The sequence below is a fragment of the Rhinopithecus roxellana genome, chromosome 2 (genome assembly GCF_007565055.1).
Source record: "Rhinopithecus roxellana isolate Shanxi Qingling chromosome 2, ASM756505v1, whole genome shotgun sequence".
In the NCBI taxonomy this organism is placed as follows: Eukaryota; Metazoa; Chordata; class Mammalia; order Primates; family Cercopithecidae; genus Rhinopithecus; species Rhinopithecus roxellana.
Genome location: NC_044550.1, coordinates 111,216,655 through 111,234,564, shown reverse-complemented (window position 1 = coordinate 111,234,564; position 17,910 = coordinate 111,216,655). Strand labels below are relative to the sequence as shown.

Genomic DNA, 17,910 nt, shown 5'->3' with positions numbered 1-17,910 from the left:
TATTCATTACATCATATAATCATAGTGGAGCCCCAAGTATAACACTTAAGCACAAATCCGATGACAATTTGTTAAGGATATTATAGTTTCTTACATTATGAGGGAGATAGGACCTACTCTCTGAAGTTCCTTGCAGGATTATTTCCTAAGACAATCCATTCAACCTTACACAGTTCTATTAGGAAATTTTTCCCCACAATGGACTGAAATCTCCATCCCTGAAACTTCCATCCTCTGACTGTAATTGTGCAACTAGTAGTCTGCAGCTATACAAAACAGTTTTGCCCTCCTTCATAGATGATGGCCCATGGGTTTCTTAGTCTTCTAGAAGCTTCAGCAGTTTAATGGTCCTTCTCTGTACACATAGCATAGTGTTTCATTGAGGTTCAAAGTTACGACTTCTCACAAAGGCTGGCTGACAGGTGGTGATCTGCTCATACAAGAGTATAGATCAGCAAAAGCTGTTTTGAGCTCATCCATTTCGTTATTCAGGATGGCCTGGCATGTAACATTTGGCCTTCTTTCTTTGCACAGGAGCTGAACTGCCACTGTCTCCTTTGTAATTATGTATTGCACAACCAAGAGTGGTGTCTTACCTTACTGGTCTTCCGGTGGCAGCTTTGCAGTGAGGTCCCCCTAACATTCTTCTTACTCTTTATTTCTTCTCTGCCCCAGTGTTTCCATTAGGCTTGGAGAAAAAGAGTTATCACCACAGAAAAGCCAGAAAATAGAGAGCTCTTGACCCCTTGAGAGACTGTCCCCCAAAATGCCCTGCCCTAGAGCTTAGAGTTAACATTAGGATTGAAATAGCTTCTGGGGGAAGAAACTGTCTCACAATGCATATGTTGCTATTTCTCACCATTAGCTGTATGGTCTCCACCCCTTCTGCCTTGAGGATGAGCTAGCAGGAGGCCCTCACAGTTGTCAACAATAAAAGTCTTTCTGTGTTTTCTTTTGCTCTTGACCTAAGAACAAGGTTCTAAAGAACTCTTATCTTTTTATCTATACTCAGCCACGAGTAGTTGAGTTTTATTGTTTATTTTATATTACTGAACATTCTTCTGGGAGAAATTAGGAAGAGAAAGAACAGGAAAAACAGGCAAACAGCAGATTTCTCTTCACTTAAGACACAGAGTCATGTATACAGATTTTTTTTTTCCTGAGGTTATTAGCACAGACCTAAATTTACCCAGTGTAATTAATTAGCACACACAGAAGAGCTAATCAACACTGATTGACTATTGTCATTTGGAAAAATTTTATTAGGAAAAAAGTAATTTTCCAGTTGAGTCATCAAATTGAATATGGATAATTGCATTGTAGTTGACAATAATTGTTTTGACAAATATTTATGAAATATGTCAAGTTAAATCCTCAGAAATGTGTTTAATTTTAGTGATGTTATAAAACACAAAAGCCTCAAAAACTGTCAGTAGGAGAGTTAGCATTCCATGAAACCATGTCTTACAGTTAATTTGGAATAATTTTGAGAAGAGTAAGATGTGTTCTCATTATTCTTCTTATTGTGCTGGAAATTTTGATTGATGGGACTTTAAAGAAAGAAAGTAGTTGGTTAGAAGAAAATCCACTGTAGCAATATGTGAAATTGTAGCTGGTTTCTCTATATTCAGACCATATAAGAAATCATTCCCATGGTGAGTAGTTACTGAGATTTTCTTCCATTTCTAAGTAATGCCATTAATGAATCATCAATGGAATTAATATTACATAGTTTTATGAGTTGACACAGAGAGGAAATCAACCAGCTGATATGATGTCACTAATAAATATACAGAATAATTAATCTAAAAAATGTGTTGTTGTTATGCTAACAAATTTTAATCTGCAGTATAGTTTTGTTGTTTTCTCGTTATCCAAAGCTCACATCTTATAGTGTTGCTAATCAAAAGCAATGATATTTCAACTTGCGGTACTCAGTGAGTCAACCTAAGCAGTGATGTGAAAATCCCACACAGTGCTGACACAGTACTACTGTGGTTTCTTTAATAGTCTCACTTGGTTGGAACTCTGGAGGTGAAGAACCAGCCTTACTTATCATTGATTTTTCCTTTTTTAGTTAAGGTTCCCTATTGAGTAGGATTCTCAGACTCAGTTTCAATTATATTAACAACTTTATCCAGACTTGTGTCTGCCTTTAACTGTTTTTTAATCTAGTGTATTGTTTTATCTTTGACAATTATTTCGATTTATGTATATATATATATACACCGATTTTGCAAATTCTCACTTTTTCTGAAACTGCCACTTAAAGGTTATAAACTATGAAGTATAAAACTCAGTTACGCATAAATAAAAATCTCTGTATTTTTCTCTTAGTTCCCCCCGCCCTTTTCTCTTTTCAGCACAAATTGATAGTAATTGGTTACAAAGTGGCATGTAATAACCTTTGAAAATCTCAGTGATTTGTAGACTTACAGTTTAGGTGAATTGCTGCAAAAGACATAAAAGGATTTTCCACTTTGTCCTATATGTTTCAGTATAGCTATCATTTTGATTTATTCAAAAGCATTTTTTTTCACCAGGCAGTTTCTTGCTTCCATAAAAATGTTTATTTCCTTTCTCTAATGAATTTAACATTTGCTCCTGCTGGAGACAATCAATATGATTGTATACTGTGTATTCCCACTCAGTGAACAGAATACTTCTGGTCTGTAATCTCCAGTGACTTTCAGATCTCCTAGACTCACACTGAGATCCAAAAAAGCCTTTGCAGTTCATAAGCATCTCCTTATTATGTCATCATTTCCTATTAACAATCGGTCCCTATGTATAATACCAAGTACTTGCTTACAATTTTCCTGAAAATTCCTTTTCTTTGAGCTCACTATTTGCTATACTTTGGATCATTCACTTTTAGGGCATTGGAGAGCCTGTAGCTTGCCATTGGTATATTTTATACTTAAGCTGCTTCAGTATGTAATAATAGCTGCTACAAGAATACGGAGCAGCTGAGGAAAAGCTTAGAATTGGCCCAGTACAGCAGTAGCACTTAAAGGTATAGTACAGTAACTCTCATTGAAAAGCCCTGTCCTTCAAAATGAATTGCCTGCAAGTTCCTCATTTATATACGTGAATTAAATAGCTTAGTAGTTACCTATTAGAAGTTAACAAAACGGTTCATTTGTAGCTGTTTAATAAAAGATTTATTAAAGTCTTGTTTTATTATGAAGCCTACTTTGGCATGGATAGTTCATTAGTTATGTTCCCATAGCTTTTTACCTTCTAGTTCAGTAATGCTTTGCTAATTATTAATGTATGAAAATGCATATTTAATTGCCTCTTTATTAGTGCATTTTTTATTTCAATAGTGAGATGTCTTGAGCCACATTAATGTGAGATCAATTGTTAACGTCGTTAAAAAAATAGAATACCTAAAGAGAGATATTGTTTACTAAACTAAGATATTACGCTTTTTTCACTTTTTATCTTCTTTAAAATGGTTGTAGGGAAAGTGAAGACAATCACACACACACCAGGTCTGACTCAGCCTTGCTGACTTTTGTCTGCATCCTATGCATGGTAGCTTTCCTGCCCCAGACGAAGCCTTTCCCAGCTGAAGAATTGTACCTGCACCCACTTACTGATAACGGTCTACCATTAGTGAGGTAGTAAGTAGTGGAATCCTCCATAATGAAAGATACAACTTCAAGTAAAATATGCCTGGGAAGGTAGCTCAGTGACTAAGGTTGACTGACTGGTGCTGATGCCATATGCTTTTGTTAAAGATAGCTTGGGGAGACACAAGGGTACCTGTGGGGAAAGGGAATATTACTGAATATGGAAAAGAGGTCCAAAAATGAAGAACCTAAGGTTACTGAACAAAAATTTCAAAATTGGACCTGGGCCTATGCTAGGAAATTCTTGAAGTTTCACCATCATCATTTATTTAAAAAAAAAAAAAGAGAAAGTTAACTTAAATTATATACTAATGAATAGTAAAAAATCACTTGGATTCTAAGTCTCTTAAAATATGGCACCTTGTATAACTTAACAGTATTTCTTAAAAGGACTGGGAAGGGATATTGTTTATTTGTGAGAGTAGGAAGAAACATGAAGAGGGAGATATAATGTACAAGAATTTGCTGTGTGCTGTTAATATTTAAGGCCTATTTCAAGCCCTAACTAAAAAAAACCTTTGTCTCAGAGAGAGGAGGAGAATTGAGGAAGCTATTGTAAGCTTAATTCAGTAATTCAGTGCCGAAGCTCTATGGTGACCATATAATTCATTATTAAAGCCAGGACACTTGCAGAGTGAGAAGGGGCCATATCAACAGTTACCCTGGAATTGCAGCATTAACTGAGAAGGACGTGTGATTACCATACTAAGTTTTATTTCCAAGAGTAAAGTTAATTTTAAGTCCAAATTTTCTTATGCCTTAGATAAAAATAAGAAATCAAACGAGAAAGCCAGGTTGAATGCAGGTAAGGCTTCAGACTTCAACATTTCTAGTAGTTTCTGTTACTAACTTAGAGCAAATATTTAAACTTTTATTGACCCCTGTCACAGAAAAAGCTTCTATTGGCCTTCAAAATATGTAGCTCCTAAAATAATACGTAAAATATTTGTCTTAATTTTCTTCTCACAGTATCAAGAGAACACTTAGCACAATATCAAGAGAACAAGAGGTAGCAGGCAGGGTGCGGTGGCTCACGCCTGTAATCCCAGCACTTTGGGAGGCCAACGCGGGTGGATCACCTGAGGTCAGGAATTTGAGACCAGCCTGGCCAACATGGTGAAACCCCATCTCTACTAAAAATACAAAAATTACCCAGATGGGGTGGAGGGCACCTGTAATCCCAGCTACTTGGCAGGCTGAGGCGAGAGAATTGCTTGAACTCAGAAGGCAGAGGTTGCAGTGAGCCAAGATAGCACCAGTGCACTCCAGCCTGGGCAACAGAGGGAGACTCTGTCTCAAAAAAAAAAAAAAAAAAAAAAAAAAAAAGTAGCATATATAAAATGTGGTTCTGAATTTACTCAAAGAATAAACATCCCTGTGTCTCCAGCAGCATTACAATTTGGGTTTCCAAAATCATTATCTTAGGCTGAAGTAGAGGCTTCATTCGAGGGAAGTTTGAGATAAAAATTCAAAGATGGTCATTAAGATAAGTGAGAGTAAAAGGCTGATTTTTTAATGTAAGATTATTATTAACCACTTATAATGCTGTAGCCTCAATTTCATTGTTTAGTGGGCATCGTGCCAATAATTAAAATGCGAAAGAAGGCTCTAAACCAATAGTAGCTCTAAAATGAAGGTCATTCTCAGGAGTCAGTATTGATATATATTCTAATTAAAACCTAGTGGATATAGTAGGGATACAAATCACAGTTTAACGTCATGAGAAAAGCATATGCTTTGGAGACCTGGTTTTTAATCCTGCATCCACCATTTTCACTATCTGTGTAATCATCTACATATATTTAAATGTGAGGTCAATTTCCAATGCAATCATAATATCTACTCAAAATGATTTGTAAGTGTGAAATGAAATAAAGTAAGTAGAGCACCTGGCACCTGATAGGTGTTCCATAAATGTTTTTAAAATAATGACCAAATAGTCATAGCAACCATTGTGAAGGGCACCTCTTTGGTTAATACCTTTCATCATAAAGTAGCTCTCATCTCTCCAAACAATAAGAAAAGCATTTGTCTTCACCAGGATATTTTTGTCTAATTTATCTTTATGTGTTAGGTTGGTTAAACATAAAATTAAACCATAATTAATTTTACTAGATTAAAATCTCAGTTTTCTTACTCTTCCTGTCGCTTCATAAAAAGTAGGTGGGTTTTTGTAGGTAGGAACCCCAAGTCTGTTCATTTTGTTCTTGAGAAGAAAAAAAAAAATCTTCAAATAATAATGAAAGGCAACTATTCATATCCTTGAAAGATTTAATTAACTATAGTAATAAATGTTTGGAATGAATCAATAAAAGCCTTGATAGATGCATTGTCGTCACATCACTCAGAAGTGAGACCCCAGTTTTATTTAAGGTATTGAACGCTTTAGAGTCTTTTGTGCATGATAAAGGTACTATACAATAGAGTGGGAGTGTTATTTTGTTTAATTGGAGTGAACCAGTTTCTTTTTAATAGCAATTAAGACACCAAGAAAGTATGCATTAATCATTTGCTATAGGCCTTAAGTGATACTGAAAGCGTAATTTCAATAAATTGCAAATACTATATATTCTGATAATGTTTGGTTTTGGATAACCGTAATCTATATAAAATATTCACACATGATCATCTTAATTTTTGTGGTACCTACAGAAATGAATTCTTAATTACCTCTAACACATTTTGAGCACACTTATTTGAACGTGAACAGTGTAAAAGGTAATCTGTGCCTTTACTCCGGTCCTGGTCAGCGACTGCAGTTTAGCCATTATCTTCACCTGAAAATGACCTGTCATTCTCAAGTCCTTCTCTTCCTCTTGAGCAACTGTTTTGTGAGGCTTTTTAACAATCCTCTTACCATTCACTAGTATTGTCTAAGTATGTATCAGTCCTCTTTACTTGTGCATGTGTATGTATTTGTACATATGTATGCATACATGTTTTATGTCTACTTGACATCATTGCTACCTGGTGATTTTATTTTTTCCTGGAATCAATTCGTATTCAATTTTTTTAGAGAGTTGATTTATTGATTGATTTCTTTTTTGAGACGAGGCTTTGCTCTGTCACTCAGGCTGGAGTGCATTGGCACAATCATGGCTCCCAGCAGTCTTGACCTCCCATCCCAGGTTCAAGCAATCCGTCTGCCTCAGCCTTCTGAGTAGCATGAACTACAGATGTGGCACGGTGCCCAGATAATTTCTTAATTTTTAATTATTATTATTTATTTATTTGTCTACTGGCTGCTTGGCATTTATTTTCCACGAGGTGCAAGGTGAAAAGTTACAGGTGTCAGGAGAGCTCGCGTGCGCTGGGACAGTGAGGAGAGCTGTCTCCTTTTTGGTGTTAGCTGTGTTGATGGAGAAGAGCGCCCTGCTTGTCCGCTTGCTGCAGCCGCCTGGTCTGCAGGGTCCGCGGGGCGGGAATTGGCTCTGGTGGCCTAGCACCTCCTCAGGCCCGGGTTTCGGGGGTGGCCGCTCAGGTCAGGGCTGGGTCCCAGCACTGGCTTTGCTGGACAGGCCATCGGACTGCCTCCTGGGACATCCCAAGCCAGGCCGCAGGCAGTCCTGCTGCAGGGGTCCTAGGAGGCCCCGGGTGCTCTGTGAACCATAAAAATACCGTGGCCACGAAAGAAGCTCGCCCACCAGTGACGTGGGTCAGCCAGGGGGTCAGGGGCGGCTTCCTTATGGCACTCGGTGCTACCGCAGGAGCTGCTACTGGAAGTGGAACCCAGTGTGGGTAGTAGCCGGGGGTGGCCCCAACCAAGAGGCTGGAGGGACTGGAGGGTGTGGCCCATGCTCTTGCTTGCAGGCTGGTGGGACCTTGATGGCAACTCCTGGAGATGGGGCTGGCAACGCTAGGCCAGGAACCATTTGCAGAGGAGTCTGCTGGGAGGCCACTCCACGATGGAAACGTGCACAGGGTAATTTTTTAGTTGTTTAAATTTTTGTAGAGACTGGGTTTGCTATGCAGTCTACCCCTCTGTGCCTCCCGAGGTGCCGGGATTACAGGCGTGAGCCACCATGCCCAGCCTTCATTTTAAAACTCTTGTTTTTCTCTGGAATTTCATTCTCTGGTTTCACCACCAATTAATATACACCCTGTCAAAGATAATTGCATATTTTTTTTTCTGCATTCCTTTATTTTTTCCTTGACAGGCTTTTGTCTACTTTCTTTCTCCACTAATTTCAAACCGGAGGTAAAGTCTGTTTTCTATTACACCAGTCTGAGAACTCTTTCTTCTTATAACGTACGATTAAATTCTTGGACATGCAATTAACCAACTAAGCGTAATCAATTCTATTTGATAACCCCTCTGATTCTGCTGCAACCTTCTTCATGCATTCTTAGCATCTCACTTCATATTCTGAACCACTTGAAATACTGCTACCGGAAATTGTTGCAGTTACATCTCACAGTAATATAATATTGTTACCGTCTGGTCATGATGTGTGGGAAGAAGTGTTGCTTTGGGGACAGGCGGATCTGGATTAAAATCTCAACATCCTACCAGCTGTGTAGCCTTGGCCAGGGTAATTATACCTTCTTATCTTGTGTTTCCATCAAATGGGATTGTAATACTTCATAAAGACTTTATAAGGGTTCATTAAGATGTCATGTAAAGTACCTAATGCTTCAGTTTCTTTGCTTTTTATTCCTTTCCTATGCTACATGTTTAAAGGAAAAATAATTCATTTAGTAACTACAAAGGTAAATGACATCTACCAAGGAAATAAAGATTTACTAAAATGCAGTGACAGCTACCAAGGACTTACATGTTAATTAATTTTTGTGACAATTAGGTATCTTTTTACCTTTGCAGATTTTTTGATAGTAAGAATAATCACGAAATCCTCAACTTAATTGACTTCCTAACAGAGATAAACTATGAAGTACATTTTTAAAAACAGAATTTGTGTTAGAAAAACCAAATAACTGTGATAATACGTAACAGTGATAATATGGGAAAGAAATTCTCTGAGATAGTGGTGTGTTATAGATAATTCATAAAATAAAGCCTGAATGCATCATTCATTTATTCAGGAAGTATTTGTTAGTCTTACAGTGTACCAATATGAAAAACTCAAGTTTGTTACAAGGGATCTGTAGATGTTTTGCCTGCTTTTGAGAAAGATAGATTATATTCCAGAGCAAATTTAAAATCTAAAGATTATTTAATCTGGCCAAGTATGGTGGCTCATGCCTGTAATCCTAGCACTTTGGGAGGCTGAGGCAGGTGGATCACTTAAGGCCAGGAGTTCAGGGTCACCCTGGGCAACATGGTGAGACCCCACCTCTGACAAAAAATTTAAAAACTTAGCCAGGTTTGGTAGTGTGTGCCTATAGTCCTAGCTATTTGGGAAGCTGAAGCAGGAGGATCACTTGAGCCCAGGAGCCCTCCAGGCTGCAATGAGCTATGATCGCACCATTGTCCTCCAGCCTGGGCAGCAAAGTGAGACTGTCTCTATTTTTTTCTCCAAAAGAGCTGGGATTATAGGTGTGTGCCACCATATGCCAACTAATGGTTTTTTGTTTGTTTGTTTGTTTTGTTTTTGAGGTAGGGCCTTACTCTGTTTCTCAGGCTGGAATGCAGTGGTATGATCACAGCTCACTACAGCCTTGACCTCCTGGGCTCAAGCAATCCTCCGGCCTCAGCCTCCTGAGTAGCTGAGACCATAGGAGCATGTCACGATGCCCAGCTAATTTTTTATTTTTTTGTAGAGACAGGGTCTCTCGTTATGTTGAACAGGCTGGTCTCAAACTCCTGGGCTCATGTGCTGCTCTCGCCTCAGCATCCTAAATTGCCGTGACTGTAGGCATGAGCCATCACATCTGGCCTTACCTTCTTTTTAAGGCCCATTGAGATTTAGTAAGTGGCCTGAAGTCACAAGACTAGTTAGTGGCAATACTCAGCTAGATGACAGGTATCCAAATATAAGTTCATTACCTTTTCTTCTAGTAATGATCTCCAGAAAATTTTTTGTTACATTTGACAGGAAAAAAACAAAACCTCAACCCCCAAATATGTGTATTTATTAAATTTTAAATTAGGCACATGTAGCAATTTACTAATCTTGTGCCTGTTATCATGCACAGATTAAAAATTGAAAGGATGAACTAAAATAAACAATTTTACAGAATTTTATTTTATTCCCACTTATTCATTTAATGATGTATTTAATTATTTAATATATATTTATCGTTGTTAAATGTAAGTGAATTTTATTTATTAAATACTAATCATACCATAAGTATTTTTCAATTCTAACAATTATATAAACATTTGTGTTGAAATTTGGCTAATTTCTCTGATCATCTGGCAAGCTAATCAGTAGCTATTACATTTTCACATTTTAAGTAAATAAGAACAAAACCCACTAAAATATGAGTTAGCAGACTTTTAAGCAGTTTAGAGAATAAAAAATTGCTCTAGATGACATACATTTATTTTGCAGCAAAGTCGTATATTGATGGGACTATTTCCAAATGTAAATTTTCAAAACACTCTCTCAGAACTAAGAATTTCTTTAGAGAAGGTGTACTGTCTTTATCATTCTTGAACACTTTCTCTACTTGTAGGGGCAGATTATTAATTTTTTCAAAAATATATTCTTGGTAAGATAGTTTTGACAGCCACTTGTCATCATAGAACAGGTCAGCAAAACTGAACTCTTCTCCTTTTTGTATATTTAATTCATTTTTAAGGTTAAACTCTTTGGGTATTTTGCTGTGAGATACCTTGTTAACCTTTATGTGGTTAAAAAAGATTTTGAGGCCGGGTGTGGTGGCTCACGCCTGAATTCCCAGCATTTTGGGAGGCCAGGGTAGGTGGCTCACATGAGGTCAGGAGTTTGAGATCAGCCCGGCCAACACAGTGAAACCCGTCTCTACTACAAAATACAAAAAATTAGCCAGGCATGGTGGCACGCGCCTGTAGTCCCAGCTACTCGGGAAGCTGAGGCAGGGGAATCACTTGAACCTGGGAGGTGGAGGTTGCAGTGAGCCAAGATTGTGCCACTGCACTCCAGCCTAGGCAACAGAGTAAGACTCAGTCTCAAAAAAAAAAAAAAAATTCAAGATGACACCACAACTCATCCCAAAACATTGTGCAGAATATTGTATTTGTAAAAGGTGACAGCATCACTGTCAACTCCTCTTCTCCTTCTCTCAGGATCCTCAGGCATTAGACACCCTTCCAACAGAAAGACTGAGTATAGGTTCCACTATCATTCGTGCATAAAATATTATAAAAGCTTAATATCTTTCTTATTTTTAGGTAGGAGAGAAATGCAAGTTTGATATGTAATTAAGTAGAAGTCTGAATACCTTCTTATCTCACTAGTTGGTTTTGCATATGAGTTAAAATGCATACCTGATACAGAGACTGCATAAATTTGGAGGCCAGAAAGACCTGGCTTCGCCTGCTCCTTCTAACCTTTGACAAGTTCGGTAAGTCTCAGTTTCCTCTTCTTTAAAAGCAGATTTTATAATACACACACACAGACACACACACACACAGAGTACACACACATACACACAGTACACACACACACACTCTGGGAATTTTGTGAAGTTAAAGTTTGATAATATTTTCTTGGCACATGGCAAATAGATGTTCAGAAAGCTTCACTGAAACCCTTTTTACTCTTCGAACTGATTGTTTTCTGTCTTGTTTTGTTTTGTCATCCATTTCTTGTTCACTGTCACATACGCATCAGATTAGTGACTTACTAGCATGCCATCAACAACTCTTACCACCGGAAATTCTTGTATTCTTCATAAACTTACATCTATCCCTGAAATTCTTCTCTTGATCTAGCTTACACTTCCTTTCTCGTATTTATAGAAAGAACTTTAGTGAACAATTTTAAGCAAAGATGGCCATCAATAATTAAATGAATTAATAATTAAATAGATGAAGTCTTGTCCAAATAGCACATAGGAATTTTAACATGGTCTTTTTCATTTCCATATAAATTTTAATATATTTAGTGTGTAATAACTGCCAACAGTAGGTGTAATTGATATATTAAAACATGTAAGACTATAATACAGATTTGTACACTTGATGACATGGATACTTCATTAAAGTAACCAAAATGTGAAACAAAGACTGTTAAGCTATTTTAGTCTTAATAATGGCTAAAAAAACTTTTTTGTATATTTAGTCCTGTTGTTCGGTTCTTAACATTCCCAAACAAAACCTGTAATGTGATTTAGTACTTGGTTGTAGACATGTCTAAGTTAAAATGAGTCATAATGGAAACATTTTGCTTCATATTGTAGGCCTATACATTTTAAATAGCTGTGGTTATACTTAAATTTTATATAACTCTCCTGTTTACTTAAGACTATGCGAAGTAAGTAAAGATAGTAAAGAACTCACAAAAATATATTTCCCCCAGTCTGCTTAACACTCTCTAGAATTTTAGCTCCCAATTTTCAGAGCTTGATTAACATGCATAATGCTATACTTACTATGAACATGTTGTCATATTCATTATAATTATAAATAGATACAAAGGTAATTGCCAAAATGTATAATTACTAATATATTCGTATTGCACATTTTTATGTAAAATAGTAAAACCAGTTTTTGTCTGAAAGCGTATTTTGTGCAATTACTAATAGGTCATATTAATTCAGGTAGCAGCAGTGAAATGTATCTTGTTTATAAGCTTTGCATTTAAGACATTTTTCTTGCACGGATCACCTCCTAGTGTGAAAGTTTTCCAAAGATAATAGCACATCAATTCAAAAGTGTAATAGATTTGAGACCACAACATACTATCAGCATGAAGAAGTAGTTTATCTGTCTCACGAACTCACTGTGTCACAGCTAGAATCATTACATATTAGTTCTTTTGTTTTCACATCAAAATACATAGTTTACATTGTAATGTTGGTTGCTTATTTTCTTATTTAAAGTGTTTATTTTTAAAATGCATACCAGAATTAATTTTTGGTAATAATAGAAGAGGCACTTTAGTGGGAATCTAAAATATTTTCTTTTTATAATTGCATAGTATGCATAGTATATTACTTCCTATAAGACATTTATCATTAAATTTATAGTATTAATGCCTTTATATTAGAAACAATCCATTTTAAACAAAATGGCCAATTTTTAGAAAATTCACACACAGATAGACATTTACTTATGTGCCTTTCCTAGAATCATCTTTTTTGGAAGTTAGCAGAAATTCAGTGATCAAAATTCAAGGAAAAATAATGAATTTTAGTTTATTACTGACTTACTATGAGTATGTTTTATTATTAATTATTTCTTAGCTGTGTCATCTTTGTAATCAAGCCTTGAGACAAGCCTTTTTATTTTTTTAGATCCCATTTCCTCATTTTTATTTTTAGTTACAGCTTTTTTGTCAAGTATAAAGCTACTGCCAGTGGTCACTGAAAAAGTTAATTAAAAAACTAGTCCTCCTAATACTTTTTACTTTCCTCATACCAGTTAATGACTCTGTAAGTTCTCCTGCACAGACTCCTGAAAGCATGTTTTCAAATTATTTCTAAAGGTTGAAAGAAAACACTTTCTCTTTAACTCTAACAATAAGAATTCAATGTGGAGTATTTTTTTCAATTACACTGTTTTTTTGCTCCCTCCACCCTCAGTAACAATTCAGTTTCTTCACGTTGTTTCGTAGGTACAAAGCTACCATTGCTGCAGCCTTTTTGAGGGTATGGTGGGACATCCACTGCAGCCAGCACTGGGAAGCATTATCTTAATTGTCACTACTTTGTCCTCAGCAGTTTCAAAGAGGAAGAGTTAGGGAAAAGGCATTTTTCTCAGGGGAAAAAAAAAAATTATATATATATTTCTTTTTCTTCTCAAAATAGCAGATACATAAAGTAAAAAGAGATTATATTTATTTGTGTGTGTGTGTGCGCTTACACATTACATTTCAATATTTAGAATTGAATGTTTCAGAAGACTCTTTGGTAGTAGGTAAAGAGAATGATTAGAAGTAGCTCTTTTTTTAATAGAAATTTTTATACAGGTAATACATTGAAACAAGGTTTTTAGAGGAAAACAGGATATATAAAAACCACCCCAGCCAGAAAGGTTGAGAGTAGAGAAGTAGTACTCTCTCCGTGAAGAAATTAGTGAAACATTTTGGGAAGTCGTAAATGCCCAAGATAGAGTATCAACTGGACTTACATGTGGCTCAGAAATCCAAGTATTGAGTTCCAAGAGAAAAGGAAAGAGAACCCCTTAACCAAGGTACTTGTGAAATAAGATGAGTGCTGATGAGTGATTTTAAAGCAAATGGAAATGTAGTTATATGGAACATAAAGAAGACCCAAAAGGAAATAGATGCTGGTATCTCATTTGGAGATGAAGTAAAGGCCAGTATACATGGTAGATACTTAAAAGTAGCAATGACATTAGAAAGGGTACGGGAACTGATTGGGGAAAACTTAAAAAGAGTTGAAATTGAAAGGGAAGAATAAAAAAAGGGGGATGTTGAAAGTAAAAAAAAAGAGTGAGATGGCATAAAGCAATGAAAAAATGTTTAAGCCATTTGACTCAGATCCAATGGATTGAGCCTTGTATAATTCATTTGTTCTAAATTGACTACTCGAAGTAAGCTACTAGCAGTGACTTTCTAAGCAGGAGTCTTGAATTGATTTTCTGATTCATTATACAATCTTGAAGGAGGACTTGAAGTTAAACTTAAGCTAGGAAACTAATATGCTAATACCTTACTGCAGTGATTCTCAGAGTGTAGTTCCTGAAGCAGCACCATCAGTTGCTGGGGTCTCACCCGAGACCTACTGTTTTAACAAGCCCCCCAGGTTACTCTGATGTAAGCTAAAGTTTGAAACCCACTGCTTTAATGTATGGAATGGTCTCTCAGTTGCATTTCTGCTTCTGTTGGTGTTCTGACCCTTTACCACCGCAGTTCACAAGCCCTACCGAAACCGGCGCTTCCATATCATTCTTGTTGAACTGTTTTCATGTAAAAGATAGGTAACTGCAGAATACCTTTTGCGAGCTTCTGCAGACACTAGTGTAGGTGGGCTTCTCCTGGAAAATTCCCAGCAGCCTCTGCAGTCTTTCAGTTCAGGAATCTTACAGAGCTTCTGAGGGCCAGCATCCTCGGCTGATGGAGAATTATTTCCAAATAGCTAGGCATTTGAGCAGAGTGAATAATTGTGCTAGATATCACTGGATGTCTATTGAGAATCCGTTGCCAAAAGGTAAGGAAAACAAACAGGAACCCAGCCTTGAATAAGAATGGGTAATTTTCTATAGGGGCTTTTTCTTTAGTTTTCTGTTTAATAGCTGCCAGAAATTTCCTATTCCTTTCATCATTCTCTAAAGCACATTATTTAAATAAACTATTTTTTCAGCCTTTTAATTAGTTTTGGACACATTGCTAAACATACATTTAACAGATAATCCAGTTGGCTTTGGAACTTAAAATTCAGAATTTGGTAGTGAAAATCCTAAAGATTATGATAAAAACAGGTTTTAAGCATTCACAATGCATGGGTAATAGTTAATATCATGTTTCAGATACATTCTTTGTTTCAAATACATACTGACAAATATTTTGGACTGACTTACTTTCTGTGATATTTAATAAATGCCCGATTAGAAACCACAAGGAACCAAATGAGTAATAGTAGGCACTGTGGAAGGTAACACACACTAACAATTAAGAGTTATATATTTTAACAGTACTTTTAAAGCATCTTATCTTAAAATGAACTCTAGGCAAACCGTCCATTGTCTTGATACCATCAAGTGACTAAAACCATTTTGAACTCAGTAGTTAATTTTAGCCTTCATATATTTCCAGGTAAATTTAATCCACCAAGTGTGGGATTCATTTGCTTTAGATCTGAAAATGTCATTTTGGAAAAGTCGTTTGATGTTGAGGAAATCTTGTGAGACCTTTTAATATGCCTCTTAAATCCAGAAAGTTGTATTTTGCCGGAAGGAAGAGGAACCTATACCTTAAAGTTTCCTCAGCTCTTAAGAACTTTTGGATATTGAAAAGGTTGTGAATTTGGCCAAACATAGCCAGTCTTTCTTATTGACACATTGTCTTTGAAATCAAAACATCTAATTTGAAGAAAGCAATCTATATTGTAGATTACTTTGTATTGATTTACCTACATGTGTCAGTAGAAAGCAGGACATCAAGGGATTTTATTTAATCAGGTCACATTTAGTTTAATGTAAATGATTCTTTGTCCAAGAAAGAATATAAGAGAAAGAAAGCATCAACATTTCCTATGCAGTAGTGCCTTTCTCTCTATACGATATAGTAGATGTTACTATACAACACAAGTATTTTTCCAGGTGTCTGTATGTCACTAATAAAAGTTTCAGCAGTGCCTCAGGGACAGAAGCTGAGTGCTAATTACTGCACTCTCTTTATCTTAATTATTTGCTTTGTTTGTTAATCTCCAAAACTGTTTTTAACACTATATAAAACATTGAAGAAAACAAACTATTTTCTGTGAAGATAACCACTTATGAAGTTAATCTAATTAGAATTTATTTCATTTAGTAGTTACACACTTTCTTTTTGATTTTTATTTTCTATTCTAATCTCCTATTGAGGAAATGACTCAAACCACTTTGAATAATGCTGTAACACATTTTCCAGGGATGCTTTTCAATTGGGTCCCTATAATTTCTAATTTATTAAGCTGTATTATTGATATTAGAGATAGAATGATTATATTAATCCCCTGAACAAAAGACCAGTATTAACACATTTTTCCTGGTGACTCCTATAAACTTTCAATTTAATTATGTATTATGACTTACTTAATTTTGTTAGCATCTTCTCAAATGAGCTTTGATATATTAATATTACATGTGATATAGAAAAGTACCTTTAAATTTCCTTGATAATCTGATTATCTTGCCACTAAAAATCTTATGATGGTAAGTTGTATGGTTATTACTTTGAAAGACAAAATCAATCAAGTGAACAGCTACTAAGGAACAAAGCATGCCTGCTAAGAGATGAGGTTAAAAAAGAAAAAAAGCAAAACAAATTATGAGAAGCAGTTGTAAGTGGCTGAGATAGGAGACAGTTTTGACTGGACAAATAGAGGTGATTCGATATACTGTGCGGGTCCAAAATTTAAAACATGATGTTTCATTTGAGGGTAAAAGAAAATTTGAAATGAAATGTTATTTTTGCCTCTTCTTTGCCTCTGCAAAGCAGATTAAAAGAAGTTGAGGTTTAAGAACACAGAACTTCTCTGCTCAGCAAAAAAGAAAAGAAAAGAAAGAAATGCTGTAAAGGAAGGACTGCAGGATCCCCCGACAGGTTGACTACTCAGGGGTGGCAGTTGGGGAGCAGGAAAGAAGAGTAATTAAAAATTACCCAAAGTCTGACAGTTAGAGAAACTTAAAAGACAGTTACTAAACAGTAACCTAGAAGGCAGGGATGGGGACAGCAAAAAAGATGATGAAATTCAGTCCTTGTCTTTACTAATTTTAAATTTGCAACATGACCCATAAAGGTATACATCATGGAATGGGTTAAAAATAGGAGCTAGAAGGCTGGGTGCAGTGGCTCACACCTGTAATCCCAGCACTTAGGGAGGCTGAGGCGAGCAGATCACGAGGTTAGGAGATCAAGACCATCCTGGCCAACACGGTGAAACCCTGTCTCTACTAAAAATACAAAAAAAAATTAGCTGGGCGTAGTGGCGTGCACCTGTAATCCCAGCTACTCGGGAGGCTGAGGCAGGAAAATCGCTTGAACCTGGGAGGCGGAGGTTGCAGTGAGCCGAGATCACACCGCTGCATTCCAGCCTGGTGACAGAGCAAGACTCCATCTCAAAAACAAAAACAAAAACAAAAATTAGAAGCTAGATTAGAGGTAGAAGCTAACATCAAAAGATTACTCTAAAGCTAGATCAACAATGAAACAAACCTTTCAACTGAAGAAGACGTAAGAACAAGTATTAATTGTGCTTAATATAGAGTCATCCTTCTTATTTATGTTTTAGCTTCTACGTAGCATTACAAGTTAATGACGCAATGCAGCCCCACCATTCTTGTCTTCTTGTTGTTGTTGTTGTTACATGGAATCCCCCTCAAGATTCCAGAGCCACAAAGCAGCTGTTAGTGTTCAGTGACCTTCTGCACCAGCTGTCTTTTGGACTTTGAAATTGATTTTCCTCATCTCAGTCTCTCTTCAAGTGTGTCTCTAGCTCATCACCAGAGTGAAAACAGTGGCACAAATGGCTGAGGAACTGGAGGCAGACTCCATGCAGG

General features: G+C 36.4%; 1 protein-coding gene across 2 annotated transcripts in view; it reads left to right on the top strand.

Annotated features, from left to right (window-relative positions):
- The window catches only part of TENM3 (teneurin transmembrane protein 3), a 489,057-nt gene that overhangs the window by 293,056 nt on the left and 178,091 nt on the right, over positions 1-17,910 (top strand). The gene's annotated exons all lie outside the window — the stretch shown is intronic.